Raw genomic sequence first — 16,419 nt, 5'->3', positions numbered from 1 at the left:
TCAAGGAGTGTCAAAGAACTGTTTATGAAGAATCAGAAAGAGGGAGCAACCTTACGAAGATTCTAAGTCCAAAGCATTCAAGGCACACAAGTTGAAGACCCTTAGACCTAGGATTTGTTATTCTCTTTTTAGAATGTAACTCAACCCTCTATAGGTCCTAGTGGTACTCAAGGCTCAAACAACACCTTAACTAGTCATAACAGACCCTAAGAAGTGAATTAAAGACCCCCAAATAAGCCAAACAAGTCATTAAAATACATGCAAAGATGGCTTGTTCAGACGCCCGAAGTCCAAGGTTCGGGCGCCTGAATACAAAGGAGAAAATGTATCCGAGAGACCCAAATTCTCAGAGATGCTCGAAGGGTCCTTCGAGCGCCCGAGTCGGCCACCCGAGCAAAAACTTGTGGGCACCCAAATCCAGTATTTTTCGAAATCTTTTTTGTAACGGCTAGTTGTCCGGGCTTCTGAGAGACTTCCGAACTAGCCGTTAGAAAGACGAAAAAGGCTTTTTCTTTGGGTCCCTCTATATAAATGAGTCTCCCTCCTCATTTATTCTTCTTCACCATATTGAATACCATTTATTAAGCTTGGAAACCACTTGTTAACTTATTCTTAAGCATTAAAGACCTCACAAATCCTCTTGAGCCTTGAGATTTTAACTTTGACTTTTGAGAGGATTTGAGCCAGAAGATTTGTATTTTTGTGAGATTGTGAGGGAGTGTTCTTCTTTGTTAATTAAGCCCACAAGAGGCTACATCAAGTTTTATAGTCTTCTTCAATAGTGTAAGAGTTTCACAACTCACTCAAAGAGGGTTTATGATTTGGCCCGATAAGAAAGGTGAGTCAAGCTTGTAGGAGGGTTTCTTGATCCGGCCCGGTAAGAAAGGATGACTGCTTAGTGGAAGCGCCAATGAGGTCTTGGCAAGTGGACGTAGACCTTAGTATGTACTAAGGTTGATCCACTCTAAAAATCATTGTGTTCATCTTTCTTCTTCCACCTCCTTCTTCCTTGTGCTTGGTAACTTCTTTGCCTTACTTTTAAATTTAAATTTCAAAAGTAAGAAGGGTTAGTTAATTTAATTATCTTAAATAATTTCAAAGAAACCCAATTCACCCCCTCTTGGGTTGCCTAGTGGAATTCATATATACATTAGAGAAGTAATTAGTTCGCCACGAGTAGTGGACAGACACCGTCCTAATTTACACAATTTCTAATTTCAGCAGTGTCCTACTTTTGTAAACCCACCCATCTTTAGCACATTCCCTATTTTGCTTAGTGACTATGCCTTTTTCCCTCAAGAGGAGTATGATTAAATTTAAATCCATCCAGTAACCTGATCTATAAAAAAAGATGGAGTCGACTCTTTGCTTCATCCACGCCCAACAACGTGTTCTCCTGTACAAGAGTGTCCGCTGCGTTATGGGAATATGCTAGCAACTTAACCTGTAAATAATATTTATGCCATATATAAATTTAAGTAGGGATGCTATGTATCTTTTTTCCTTCTTTGTAAGCTCTTATTTTATTTGAGTTGGCTGACCCTTTCACAAGCTGTTGGGGTGTTCATAACCAGCACTGCATACGATAGTCATTGCATCTCTTTCTTCTTTTACAATCCCAATTCTATTTTGTAAGTCTTTTCTCTTCAATCAGCATCTCTTTCTTCATAAATACAAAAATGAGAGCTTCGATCTGCAATTTCATTCCTCTCTCAAGCTCCCTCATCATGGCCTCAAGTTATGGTAACTTCTCCCATATTATTTTATGTTTTGCGGGCTGATGTGATAAATAAATCACTTTTGAATTCATCAATTCACCTCCCATATATATTGATGACACTCTTTCAGAAGCCAAATTTCTTTACTAGTGATATTTTAGTGATCAATACTTTCTACAAACCACACACTATTGTCTTCCATGTAGTGGTCACTAAACACTGAACTAGGGAAAAGAAAATTATTGAAATTAATTTTTCAATGGAAAAATATTCCATAGAAGATAAAATTCCAGGGTCTGGTATGTTTGTGGCTTTCCTTGAAAAATAACAGAAAAAAGGGTTTTTTTTCAGAAAAAACAAATCTCTGAAAATGAGTTTAACAAACACTGAACTTTAATTTTCATGGAAAAGATTTGAAAAAAATTCCCCACGGCCATGTTTGGCAACCATGAAAAATTATTCCATGGAATAGTTGTGGACTCAATTGTGAGAGATGGGCAGAGGAGGAGGAGGTAGAGGGTGAGACTTGAGAGGGTTGGAGCCGAGAGAGCATGAGAAATCCATGGAAACAGTGAAAAATTGTGTTGCATCAAATTGGTTTTTTTCCTATCTTGAAGAGGCTTTCATATTCCCCTCACTCCCACTCCCACTCCCTTAGTCTCTCCCTCTCCATCCATCTCTCATAACTGGCCCTACTAAAATTCCATGGAATAATTTTTCATGGTTGCCAAACATGCCCTACATCCAAACAACCCCAAGATGATAATAATAAACCCAATATAGCATTGATTACATTCTTCTACAAATCAACTATCCTAACAAGTATCCTAACAAGTCCTTGTTAGGATTTAATCCCAAGGATCACCATTGGGTCCCATATGGTGATTATGATTTGATCTTGTCGCCCATCATTAGTTTAGCTTCTGTTGATATATAGAACCCTAAAGATCAAAGGGCTAACATTTTTTTTTTTAATTTGGGGCTATGAAGAAGTCCCATTAGAGAAGATGCCATGGCTACATTCATGATGCAGATGAGTATCTCTATCTGTAGCCATGTTTGTTTTGGATTTGAGAATTGATTGTGGGTCCAAAACTGATTATTTAACTAAATTTACATTTAATAATGATTATTGGGTCCAGTAAAAACATTAGGCATACAAGCATATAGTTTTTGCACGAATCACGTTCAGAAGCGTGCTCCCTCTCTTGTATGAGTACTTATACTTTTCTTAATTTATAATTTTCTAATTAGTTATTTAAAGTTGTGTTCTCATTTGATTTTGAGAATTGATTTTGGGTCTAAAACTAATTAATGGACTTAAAATTGCATTTAATTTTGGGTCAAATAATCAGTTTCGAACTCGAAATCAATTCATAGCACACTGGCTACATGCATTTGAATCCTTTTGTTTTTATGTTCCTTATCATTGACTATATCACAACACACACATGCATGAGATTCAAATTGTTCATTCACTATGGGCCCCATAGAAGATGGACCATAACAAAATAATTGTTAAAGTATAAAAGATTAATTAACGCCATCACCAACAGCTTAAGCTTTTGGAGTAGAGGATGTATCTGATGCCCGGCCGTCAAAATAGCAACGGCTAAGTGGTCTAGCTCTTGATTTTTTATCTGGTCAAAACACCTTTTTTGAGTGTTTTGACCAGATCAAAAATCAAGGGCTCGGTGGTCACCTAGCCCTTGTAAATTACCCGGTCGGCCATCATATAAAAACTCTTTGGAGTAACTGGTTGTTTGACATGGTATCAGAGCAAAGGCCCTGAGTTCAATGTCAAAAAATCCACAAGCAATGGTCAACCCAAAAGTGGGGATGCGTGGCACACGCGTAGGCCAACCCAAAGAAAGAGGGGCAACACGTGAGGGGGAGTGTTAAAGTATTAAAGAATAAATAATGCCTTGCCAACAGCTTAAGCTTTTGGAGTAGCAGGTCGTTTCACAAATATAGAGACACCCCAACAAAACATGTATGAAAAGAGGACAACATATGGGATTAATAGCCCAAAGGGCCTATACGATTCTTTCTTTATTTGGTGGCACATGTCAATGTATTGATTATAGCCATTGTATGAAAAGACCAAATGTTTCATCTCTGTGGAGCATGCTAGCATTAACACATCTAGGATGCACACTGAAATGCTTCTCACGGGTCAGTATTTTGTAGGTCTTTTCAAACATCTCCAAGTCTTCTATGTCGCCTTGGCATTTCAACCAAGTAAAAGTTGAAACCATAAACAAAAATAGATCAAACACACATGTACTTGTATCCGGCATAGCCCAAAAATCACCTAATCGTACTATCCTAATTCGTTTGATCAGTGAACATCTACAATGAGGCCATATTCATGGAACATACTTATGTTCCTTATCCGTCGGCAATGCCAAGTATTTTAATTGGAGGTTTACAAACTCTTTTCTAGGATAAAATATTTATTTTGAAAATATGATTTTCTGAAATATCTGTTTACTCAATTAATTGATAAGCTTGTTCTGGGGTGAATAATGAGGGCTTTGAGCTATCAGCTTACTTGGGATTAGACCTAATTCAGTTTAAGAGTTGAGATATTATCGTGCTGTTATGTGTGACTGGTTTAAACTTGGGAAAAATACACTTAGACCCCCTGTGGTTTCTGACACATTCAACTTAACCCCTAATGTTTAAAACGTTACAAGTAGAACCCCTGTGGTTTCAATTTGTATAAGGTAGGCCCCCTCTTTTGAAACACTATCAATGCTAATGAAGACCCCATACGCCCCTCCAAACCCATACCCGAATCCAAACACTACCAAAAACACAGTGGGCCCACATTGTTTGGATGATCCAAAGCGTTCATTTGATGGGCCCTGACATAGATAGGGTGTGCCCAAAAAATCAGCTCCATAGGATCATCCTAACCTTCAATATGTGGACGAACCGTCAACTGAGGGGGTCTACCTTACACAAATTGAAACCACAGGGGGTCTACTTGTAACTTTTTAAACATTAGGGGTTAAATTGAATGTGTCAGAAACCACAGGGGGTCTAAGTGTATTTTTCCCTTTAAACTTCTAAGAAGTAAAAATAATCCTCTAAAGAGAGAAATTAATGAACTGCATACAGGCATCTAGCTTCCAGGAATAGGTTAATGCATAATTAATTAGGGCTTGGCTTAGAGGAAGAGGAATGATGAATCAGATGAGAGAAAGAATCAATTTGAGATTTCGTTCCTTCCAAATGATGGAAAATGATTTTGATCTAGAATTTTATATGAAAAAATGCCCTTCACAAGTACTCTTTTATTTACAATATGAAGGATATTTTCAAATATAGCAACCTCTAAACAATCTAAAATACACCAACAGATTTTGTGGCTATGTTTGAGCTTGATCAAGAACAATTTTGGGCCATAGCATATTGGTCCAAGTTAGATCCGACGGATCCAACTATTGTGCCGAAGTCCTAAACAATAAAGTTAGGTCTTTTGGGATCCATCAGACCTTATCGTCCACCGACACCCTACTTAATATGTGAAAATGACATCCTAGAAGATAACGCCGTATAGAGTATATCACCACATTTCAAAGCACGCCAATATCTTTGCCAGATATTCTTTGGTTGTCAAATTTATTAGTGTATCGTCAATTTCGAGGTCATTTTCCCTATAAAACAAGGCCCTATATCACCACGTTTCAAAGCACGCCAATATCTTTGCCAGATATTGTTTGGTTGTCAAATTTATTAGTGTATCGTTAATTTCGAGGTCATTTTCCCTATAAAACAAGGCCCCTTACCCTATCTCCACCTAAGGCTCTTCTACTTTCTTTGGATAGCCGCCATGACAAGCCTCCAAACCAAACCTTTTTTGGTATCGTGGTCCATTGCCATCAAAGCCATATAAATTGAGAATCTGTGGCAGGGCCGTTCCATACGAGGTTCTTGTGATGATCCAAGTCGAGAGATAATCCTTACCAAACAAAATTATGGAATGGGTGATATAGGAAAAAAAAATGTGAGGATTTTGAAAGCAAGCCTGATTTCTGGTGGTCTGCTTCTACGCCTAGTTGTCTCAATTGGCAACTCGATCAAACTGGAGGTAATCACAAAAAAATCATCCATTATTTGTGTGTGTATGCATATTATATGTTTGTGTCTGTTTGTGCGCACATGTGTGCACTGATGGATTTATGTTTGCATGTATGAAGAATTTTAGAAATTGATTTTTAGTAAAAATGACCAAAATACAACTAAGTCATTCTAAATAAATAAAATCACTCCATGATATAACAAATTAACAACGAATAAGATTTCTCATCTCATGTAAAAATGACCAAAAATAGCCCCAAGTCATGAAAAATGGCCAAGCAGGGTAAAAATGATTAGCATATCACTAGTTGTGGAAAATGACTAAAATACCACCATTATATAAAAATGATCAAAATACGCCATGTCGAGTAAAAATGACAAGAATAACAATGAGTTGTTAAAATGACCAAAATACCCTTAGTTGTGAAAAATGACTAAAATACTCCCATGACATAAAAATGATCAAAATATGCCAATCGGGTAAAACCATAGTTAGAAAAACTCCGTTTTAAACGGCATCTTTTTAAAAAAAAAAACGCATTTTATTGTTGTGCCGTTTAAAGCTTTTACAATGAATAAAACTCCGTTTTTTTAGGCAAATGTTTTAAACAAGTTTAAAATGCGTTTTAAACACATTTTTTTGGGCCAACTTTCCAATTTTATCTCCACCATATTTTGTAAATGCAAAATTCTAAACTCATTTTCTTTTGTTTCCATTTTTTTACTACGTTTTTTTGAACTGGAATGTTGCCGTCCCGTTGTTTTGCCGAATCACGTATTGCTAATTATGGGTAAAACTAATCGGAATACCCCTTAAACATGGAAAATGACCAAAATGCCACTAGTCATGAAAAAATTGATGATCAAGCCTGTTTTTTTAGGGCTGCAACTCGGGTCGGGTTTTGGAGAACCCAACCCTACCCGAGAAATATCTGAAGAAATACGACTACGATCCCGTCTCAGAAGGCATTTCGGAGGCTATTGCATGAGAGAGCAACCATATAGGCTCAGATTTTATCTTATTCTCTGAGGTTGCATAGTAGAAATTACATCCTCTTTGACTTTCGGGCTCACCCGAGATGTAAGGCTTGGTCCCTGTTTGAAGGGATACATGCTTCAATGCCTTTTGCTGTTGGAAGGATTGTAGGGGAACTGGACCAGAAGAATGAGTTACATCTTCTAGCAAGGAGAGCTTACCTAAGACATCACCCGAGGTGAATTGGTACTGGTGGTGATGAACGGGAAGACCTCGGGCTTTCGGACACCGTACGCCATCCTGTCAGGTTTCGAGGACAGGATTCTAGCCAGTACACCGGATCAGTATCTTTCTCTGTACCCATGTTTGTTTTGGATTTTGAAAACTGATTGTGAGTCCAAAACTGATTATTTCACTAAATTTACATTTAATTTTGAGTATTGGGTCCGGTAAAAACATTAGTCATATAAGCACATATTTTTTGCACGAATCACATTCATAAGCGTGCTCCCTTGCTTGTATAAATAGTTATACTTTTCTTAATTTATACTTTTCTAATTAGTTGTTTAAACTTGTGTTCTCGTTCGATTTTGAGAATTGATTTCAAGTCCAAAATTGATTAATGGACTCAAAATTGTCGGTGTAGCCACTGTTATACATTCTAACAGAAAATCAAGGAGACTATTAATACGGTCGAAGCAAATTCTCCGAAGGAAATAACACCCACCATGGGAAGAGAAAGTATGTTTCCTCACCCTTAATAAGGGCACTACACCTTTTACACTTGTCTGATTAATTAACTTTTAAAGGTTGCTACAGTTCCTATAATGCTCTCAGCAACCAATTTAAAAAGTGTGAATTAAAGAGTAGAGTACCATTATTTAAACAAAAGGATGGGAATATCATTTCCCCATGATAAAGTTCAAAATATTTCATTCACATATTACCTATTTTGCTATAAATAAAAACACAAAAAGACAAGAGAAACTAGCGAGGAGGAGAATATAGAGACAACCCAACAAAACATGTATGAAAAGAGGAAAACAGGTGGGATTAATAGCCCAAAGGGCCTATAAGAGGATTTCTTTATCTGGTGCCACATGTCAATGTATTGTTGATAGCCATTGGATGAAAAGATCAAATGTTTCATCTCTGTCGAGCATGCTAGCCCTAACATATCTAGAAATCCTTCTCAAGTGTCATTATTTTAATCTGTGGCTCTTTAGAAACATCTCCAAGTCTTCTGTGTCGCTTTTGTATTTCAACCAAGCAAAAGTTGAAACCAAAAACAAAAATAGATCAAACGCACTAGTACTTGGTCTCTGCATAACCCAAGAATCACCTGATCGGACGATCCTAGTCCGTTCGATCGGTGAACAGCTACAATGAGTCTACTAAATAAATGGTTTAGATTATGCACATTGGGAGAGTTGTCTTGTTTCCTGTTTTTGTGTGAAACCAAAATAAGAAAGAGTAGTTTTAGGTTTTTGGGAAAACCGAGATATAAAAAAGGGTTTATTAAGCACACGATGCAATGTGTGGGGCTTAAGGGACAGCTGAAACGAGAGGGTTTTTCTCGTGTTCTTCGTGGCTGCATGAAGTGGAGAGAGAGAGAGAGAGAGAGGGTTTTTCTCAGGTTCTTCGGGTTTTCTCTCGAGTTACTCTCGGGTATTGTCTTGGTTGAGGGGACAAGGAAAGGGTTGCAGGTTTATAGGTTTTGTGTTGATTCGTTGTAATCCTTTTCTTTTTATTTTCTCATAGTGAAGATTGTGTTCTCGCCCGTGGACATAGGCAACATTGCCGAACCATGTAAAATCTAAGTGTTCATCTTATAGCTTGTTGTCTTATTTTATGTTTCCGTTTGTTTGTGCACGATTGGGTAGGTTTTGCCAGACCGATTTTCTCAAGAGTGCAAATATGATGGCCTCACTATACTTGCCTATCTATTGTCTCCGATTGTGTTCTTGGTAAAAATAGGAGGTCGTTTCACCTCACAGTGGCCAAGGAGCTTTTGCTTTGTTGTGGGACATCTAATTGCTCGTTTAATTCAGAGGTCTAGATTTGACGAGCAGAAAAATGCTTATGAAATATTAGAGCTCGTAACCGGTTATCATTAACCTAAATAATTACTTTAAGTAAACCCCCAACATTACGTGAATGTACAATGTTACGTGAATTCCTCAAACTGTACTTGGAAAAGATACCAAGAAGACAAGATGAAAAAAAAAAAACAAAAAACAAAAAACAAAAAAGGAAAATAAAAAGGGTATTTTGATAATTTTCTTTAAGATATGTATGTTTTAGGAGTTTTTTCTCTCTTTAAGACTTTTTGTTGTTTTTCAAAAAATTTACATTTGAGAGTAATGAGTAAAATTATAAACACTATTGTTAAAGTATAAAAGATAAATAACGCCTTTCTCCAACAGCTTAAGATTTTGGAGAAGTTGGTAAGTTAACATGGTATCAGAGCCAAAGGTCTCGAGTTCAAACCTCCTAGATAGCAAAAATCCACATGTGATGGTCAGCCCAAAGTGGGACCACATGTGCCACGTGTTTGCCGAGTGGGCCACACTTGCGGGGGAGTGTTAAAGTATAAAAGATAAATAACGCCTTTCTCCAAGAGCTTAAGCTTTTGGAGAAGTTGGTTAGTCAACAACTATAATAATTGGGTTGGGATTGGGTCGGGCCTATATAACAGGTAGGGTTGCAACTCGGTCGGGTATTAAATCAATTTGCATTAAGAATCACTAGGACCCAAGAAATTATTGTTGTTGCATGAACTTATAATAGTTATTGCATGGACTGATAATGGTAAATTCAGATTACCATCCTGATGGAAGTGAAAGGCACAAAAACTGGACTTGCAACTCGGGTCGGGTCGGGTCGGGTCGGGTCGATTCTGCGGGTTGGATTTTACCCAACCCAAGTTGCGACCCTCATAACATGGCTAGTCAAATCTAGACCAAGTCACACTAACAAGCACGTTCAATGTGTGATTCACATTGACTCATGTGAGTTAGTGACTAATCCTGCTTGTTTTGATTATGGAGTTGAAAGTGTTTTTTATTATCATAGGTGAGTGAATGAGCATGGTATTAACTCAGCAAATTAGTATTATTCGAGTAGACTCAAGCGAGCCAATATTTTCCTAATAAGTTCAACATTAGACATGCTCACTTGGGATTAGACCTAATATAGTTTAAGAGTTGAGATATTATCGTGTTGTTATGTGTGACTAATTTAAACTTCTAAGAAGTAAAAATAATCCTCTAAACATAGAAATTAATACAAACTGCATACAAGCATCTAGCTTCTGGGAATAGGTTAATGCATAATTAGTTAGGGCTTAGGGTTACAGGAAGAGGAATAATGAATCAAGATGAAAGAGAGAATCAATTTGAGACTTCGTTCCTTTGAAATATTGGAAAATGATTTTGATCTAGAATTTTATATGATAAAAATGCCCTTCACAATTACTCTTTTATTTACAATATGAAGGATATTTTCATATATAACAACCTCTAAACAATCTATGATACACAATAGATTTTGTGGCTATGTTTAAGCTTGATCAGGTATAATTTTCGACCGTAGGATATAGGTCCAAATTAGATCCGACGGATCCAACTATTGTGCCCAAATCTTGTACAATAAACTTCGGACTTTTGGGATCCATTGGACCATATCGTTGGTGGATTTCAATGAGTTTCTCTAATTCCTTGACCGTAGGTGAAGAACAATTGTTGATTTTCTCTAGTGTTTCTTTGCTAATTGCAGATACCAAAAATAACGATAAGGTTAATATCACTGGGGTCGAGACATCTCCTGATCAAGATGTGTGTGACAGGCCAGCTACTTCCAGCTTCACTGCACCTACGGGTGAATCCACATGCTCTATATTCTTCATAGAGCTTATTGGTTTTGGGTCATTTTGATTCCAAATTTCTATAGATTTTTGTTGGTTCACATGTTATTGTCTTTTCCCTTCATCATTCTAAAGTTGATAAAACTATTGTTATTTCTCATTTCACTTTCAAACAAAATAAATCTCTTTTATACTACTTTCTGCATTTCCTCATCTACTGGTAAAATTACATGCTATATTTGCTTCCTAGAGTTTCCTGATTTTGGGAAATTTTGATTCCAAATTTCTCTAAATGTTTGCTACTGCTTATATTATTCACTTTTCTCTTCATCATTCAAAAGTTGATAAAACTAATTCCCTTTCCATTTTCACTTTCCAACCAAATAAAACTCTTTTGTATTAAGTGCTGAATTTTGAAATTTTCAATTTTAGCACAACCAACAGTCAAATAGAAAAGAAATCCAGTTAGTTTTAGTATTATGTATGCTCTATTTACACAGATAGGGCTTAGAGAGAAGAGAATTGCTGGGGCAGGTGCTAAATTGCATGATTAGAAGCATGTGAGATTGCATGTGCTCAGGGTTTCTTGGGTGGTTTTATTACATTGTTTATGTGGTCGGTTGATTCCAAAAGGTTTTTAATTAAAATTTCAAATGTAATGAAAATCATATTAATCTGTTATTTCTTCTTATATATTTCGCAGCTAAGTTATTATAATTAAATAAAGAATGGGAAATTCAAAAAGAAAAGCTATAATTTCTAAGAAACCTATTAGCAGGCAGAACTATGTGTTGGTCCGTAGATTCAATAATCCAAACAATCTATCCATTAGACCACTCTCTGAATGCACGATGTCCTTTTTTGTCATTTGTGTTGGTCCTCAATTTCTAACACTAATGTATGTGTTTTTATAAGACTTGTTTTATTTGTCTTTTATTTTCTCCTTCCATGTTTTGAGTCTCCTTATTTAATTCTTAAGTTGTACATCAATTGTGTTAGAATATGTGGGATCCAACAGTTGGATTGGGATAAGATCTCACCGTTGGATCATCTTGGAAGTAGATTGGGTAAGTTGGCTAAATGAAGCAAGTAGATAAACTAGGCAAGTGGATTAGAAGAGGCAAGCAAGAGAGATTAGGAAAGTAGACTTGATTAGGATTATTTCCTTCTATAATTATCTTACTTCAATTCCATGTTTATCATGTAAGTGCTCTATATAAGCACACATTCATCCTCTTGTAAAAGTATCTAAGTATAGTGAAATCTTCTGTAAATTTTATATGGTATCAAAGCACCCCCATCCTATAGTGACCTGACCACAACTCGTATAACACAGTTCTCCGGCGGACAGCCGATCTTGCCGTTCGTCGGGCCGTCGTCAAGAGTCAACCCTAAACCATGGCGGAAAAATCCTTAGCTCTTTTGATGAAATGACAATAATAATTCAGTGACAATGTTATTATTTTCTGGATCTTATTATTGTTCATAAACTTGCAATGTTTTCACTTTTTTTAGTTCATTGGAAAGGATTCCATAGATAAGAGACCATGTGAGAGAAAGAAGGCATCTTTTTGGACTTCTTTAAGTCGTTCATTGTTCAATAACTTGATATTTTAGGAAGGATCTCTTCTTTTGATGCGTGTTCTAGTTCAATCATACTACCAAAACTTGACAACAGAGGCGATGACTTCTTTGATTAGAGATGATATCCCATTGCTTTTATTTTGGTAATTGCAATCCTATATTTTATGCATGGGAATCCTAAAGTGAGCATTGCTCTCTAATTTCTTTCAAACTGTTTCGCAGTGTTTGGAGGATTTCTTTTCCTCCAAACATTTTTTTATGGTTATTTTGGTTCCTGCAATGTTCTTATTGTCTATATGTTGTAGCAATCTCTGTGATTCAGTCCATGTAATGAATGAAATCTAGATCACTTCCTAATTCAATATTTAGCCTTCATAGTTTTCGAATGCATGAATGGACCTGAATTGCATTCCCATGGTTTTATAATGACAATCTTATTTGTATTTTGTCTGTATTGTGAAAGATTGCTTTCTCTCCTCTCTCTCATTTTCCATGTCACTTTCTCTGCTCTCTTATTTTATCAATCGGTTGCTTTTTTTGTCTCCCCATGCATCGCATGGGGTTTCTTACTAGTCCACACACACATATGATTATGATAATGGTGATGATGGTGGTGATGATTTTGTAGCCTCTGTTGTTGGTTTCGTCTACGGAAGTGCAATAAGCAACAAACCAGATCCTATAGATGTCATCAGACATTGCCGTCAGAACAACATCACGAAATTGTGGCTTTCAAAGGCAGAGTTTGATATTCTTGAGGAGCTCCTCAACAGCCAAATTAAAGTCGTCATCCCCGTTGAAAATAATGATCTCAAATCATTGGCCACCGATCCTTCTCAAGCAAGTTCTTGGGTTAAGAATTGCATATTTGACTATTGGCCGAGCATCGAGTTCCAGTATTCTGTGTTGGTCTGGAGGCATTACAAACTGGTGACTCTGACAGCTTGCTTGCGGTAATGAGGAACATAAACGATGCAATCCAACTAGAACCAACCACCAAGGACAAGATCAAGGTGTCCACATCCATCAGCATATATGATCTGGAAGGCTACGACCCTACCAAGCCTCCCTCTGAACGTAAGTTCAAAAGCAGGATAACGAGAAACCTAACACCCATCCTTAAATTCCTTTCCGACAATAAGTCCCCACTCTTCGTTACCATTTTTCCTTACCCGAATTATGTCAACAACCATAATAACTTGGATCTCTCCCATTATCTCCTCACTTCCACAAGCACTCTAGTAATCGACCCAAAAGGAAACAACAAGTACAAATCTGTGTATGATTCCATGGTGGATGGGTTTTATGCTGCCATTGATAATCTGGGTATGCACAATTTGAAGCTTATCGTGGCGGCAACTGGATGGCCTCATAATGGAGGAAAAGCTGCATCTCTCACCAATGCTGAGACATACAACAAGAATCTGGTTGATCATGTGAAGAAAGGGACTCCCAAGTGGCCGAGGCGTCTTGAGACCTACATTCATAGCATGAACGATGAGGACCGTAAAACTACGAATGCATGGGAACCTTAACTACGGAATACTTAACAAGATTAATGGGATCCCATTCTAAAACTTCCAAATCCCTTACCTAATTCGTATCTTTTCAGGCAGAGATGGGTATTACTACTATTGTTGCTGTTGCTGCTAGCCTGCTACTAGTATTCAAATAAGCTAGCTTATTCTCATCTTGTTCTATCCGTCAACTCTGTATGAATGTAATAATTTAGAGTCGAGGCTGTTATACAGAAGAGTCTCGCTTCAATAAATAAATCTTAAGTTTGTTATGTTTATATGATCGATGCATGTGAATGTGGCAATGACGTAAATGATAACTGTGGTTTCTTTTGCTTCCAATGCATTCCTTGTAGTTTGTAACTTCAGGAAAATTGAAGGGAATGGCTTGCCCAAAACGAATCATTCGTTGGTTATTAAGTCATTGGAATTGGACAGTTATCTACAAACAAACATTTTCTTAAAAATAGGTATAATGATAATTATCTCCTAATAATTTGGATTTGAAATTTGAAATGGGTAGTTGAAGAGAGTTATGATAGGTTTCCTCCCAAAAGTAAGGAGTAGTTGTGAATCGTTTCCATGGAAAATCTATGTAAGGACATGACTGCACCTTGAGAAATGGTCTCAGAACCAATTCAAAACATATCTTAATACTCTTTACTTCATCTTAGTTTTTACCGTTGTCTTGTTTATCTAAGTTTTAATTTTATCCAAGCATACAAATTCAAGACGAAATAGAATCCTCTTCACTAGTGAGCATTTCTTTTTTAGTTTGTATTCTCTTTCATTCCACTAGCATCTGTTTGTGCTGTTAGTTATGTTTGACTGAATGGCTATTTGCTTCATTTGTTCGGTTTGCATTCCTACAGTCCTGTGCGTTTAGGCCTGCATTTTGGCAGCCTAAAGTCCGTTGTTTCTTTAAAAGGCATTAAGAGCATAATGTCACGGGGCTATTTCGTCCAACGTTGTTCGCATGACCTATGGCCCATGACTTGGTCTATCAATGTAATATGTACTACTGTAGTAGTAGTGTCAAGGTATATGTTATAGTAGGGACGCAATTGGTATTTTTGGCAATCAATGTCTCGTTAATTCTCCAAGGATAAGCTGGGATAAAAAAAAAAGCTCTCAGAAGCCAATTAAAATAGAAAAGATAAGGGGTTGGGCATGTAGCTCAATGGTTGAGGCTTCACATCTCAACCTTGAGGTTGCAGATTTGACCCCAGCTTACCTACCAAAAAAAAGTAACAAAAAAGATAAGCCGAGTTTTGTGCAATTGTTGTGCTTAGACATGTCTTTCAATGGTCATTGCACTACTGTTCATTTAACTTCGGATTCGAATAGTCCATCAGATTATCTACCTTAAGACAGCTGTTAGATTTGATCCCCGCTTACCTACCAAAAAAAACTAATAAAAAAGATAAGCCGAGTTGTGTGCAATTGTTGTGCTTAGACATGTCTTTCAATGGTCATTGCACTAGACTCTTCATTTAACTTCGGATTCGAATAGTCCATCGGATTAACTTCGGATTCGAATAGTCCATCGGATTGTCTACCTTAAGACAGCTGTTTAAAGTACTGTGTCTAGGTCCCGTTTAAATAATTAAATACAAGATGAGTTTAAGCAATTATCAAAACATGGTAGTGCCAATATGAGTATCTAAAATTTAAATTACATAAAACAATCTAGCAGACTTGTGGGAGAGGATGCGTAGGCTTTTAATATCGTGTCGCCGCATCAATTTGCTTTCTTTTGACACTTCCTCTATCTCTTGTTGATAGTTCTAGCGTTTTAAACGAGAAAATTGCAGATCATTTTCATGCCGAAGAAGAGGAAATCTGATGCCATGTATACAACCTTTTGTAGCGCTGCGAATTCACTTCACTCTCTCAGCTTTATACCCATCATGAATTAGCAAAAGCTTGCTTTTCAAGCCGGAGAGAGAAGAAATGTATTGGTTCGCCTTTTTTCTTCAATTTCTGTCTATTGGTTTTCCTTCTTTTCTCTACATGTTTATCTTGTAATTCGGATTGTGTATGGACATCACCTTGAAGAAGGTATTCTCTAATCTTGTTCTTTGGTAAATTTCTTCTCTCCTTGCGCTAAGGCCCGTTTGGATACTTCATATTTTGTATTTGGATTTAGAATTGAGTTTTGAATACAAAATGAATAGATCTGTCAGCTCATGTTGGGGAGACAGAGAGGAAAAGGGGTACTTCCTACTAGAGGGGAGAGGTTGAGAAGCAAAGAGGGTGAAGGAAACTCCCAGATCCGTGGATTTACAATTACTTATTTCCACAGCATATTTGGAAATCTGATTTTTTTCACTGTCAGTTGCTGAATTGGAAACCAAAGGATTTGATTCGGATCCAAATTACAACGCAAAAAGGGCTGCAAATGTGGAAAATTCAAATCAAAATCTTCTCGGCATCCAAACGGGCCCTAAAGGAATTATTTTATTAATTTCACATAAATTGGAAAATCTTCGATCCAAGGTTATTTTCTCTCATAGAAATAGTGTAGGATTTTTGCACCAACACTACTATATTTTAATAATTGCACAAACTCAGCTTGTCCCCCTTGACCTTTTTCTTTGCCTTTTCTAGTTATTTTTTTGAACGGTTGCTTCTGTAATTCTCTCTTGGTTTGACCATCTTGGTTTCTTT

General features: G+C 36.9%; 1 pseudogene; it reads left to right on the top strand.

Moving 5' to 3' along the window:
• Positions 1–13,188: 13,188 nt before the first annotated feature.
• LOC143853748 (glucan endo-1,3-beta-glucosidase, basic isoform pseudogene) lies at positions 13,189–13,767 on the top strand (annotated as a pseudogene).
• The last annotated feature ends 2,652 nt before the right edge of the window (positions 13,768–16,419 follow it).

The sequence above is a fragment of the Tasmannia lanceolata genome, unplaced genomic scaffold (assembly GCF_043159265.1).
Source record: "Tasmannia lanceolata isolate RefF3 unplaced genomic scaffold, GAP_Taslan_0.1 ptg000020l, whole genome shotgun sequence".
Lineage (NCBI taxonomy): Eukaryota > Viridiplantae > Streptophyta > Magnoliopsida > Canellales > Winteraceae > Tasmannia > Tasmannia lanceolata.
The sequence above is the reverse complement of the archived record's forward strand: the minus strand, read 5'-3'. Positions and strand labels throughout refer to the sequence as shown.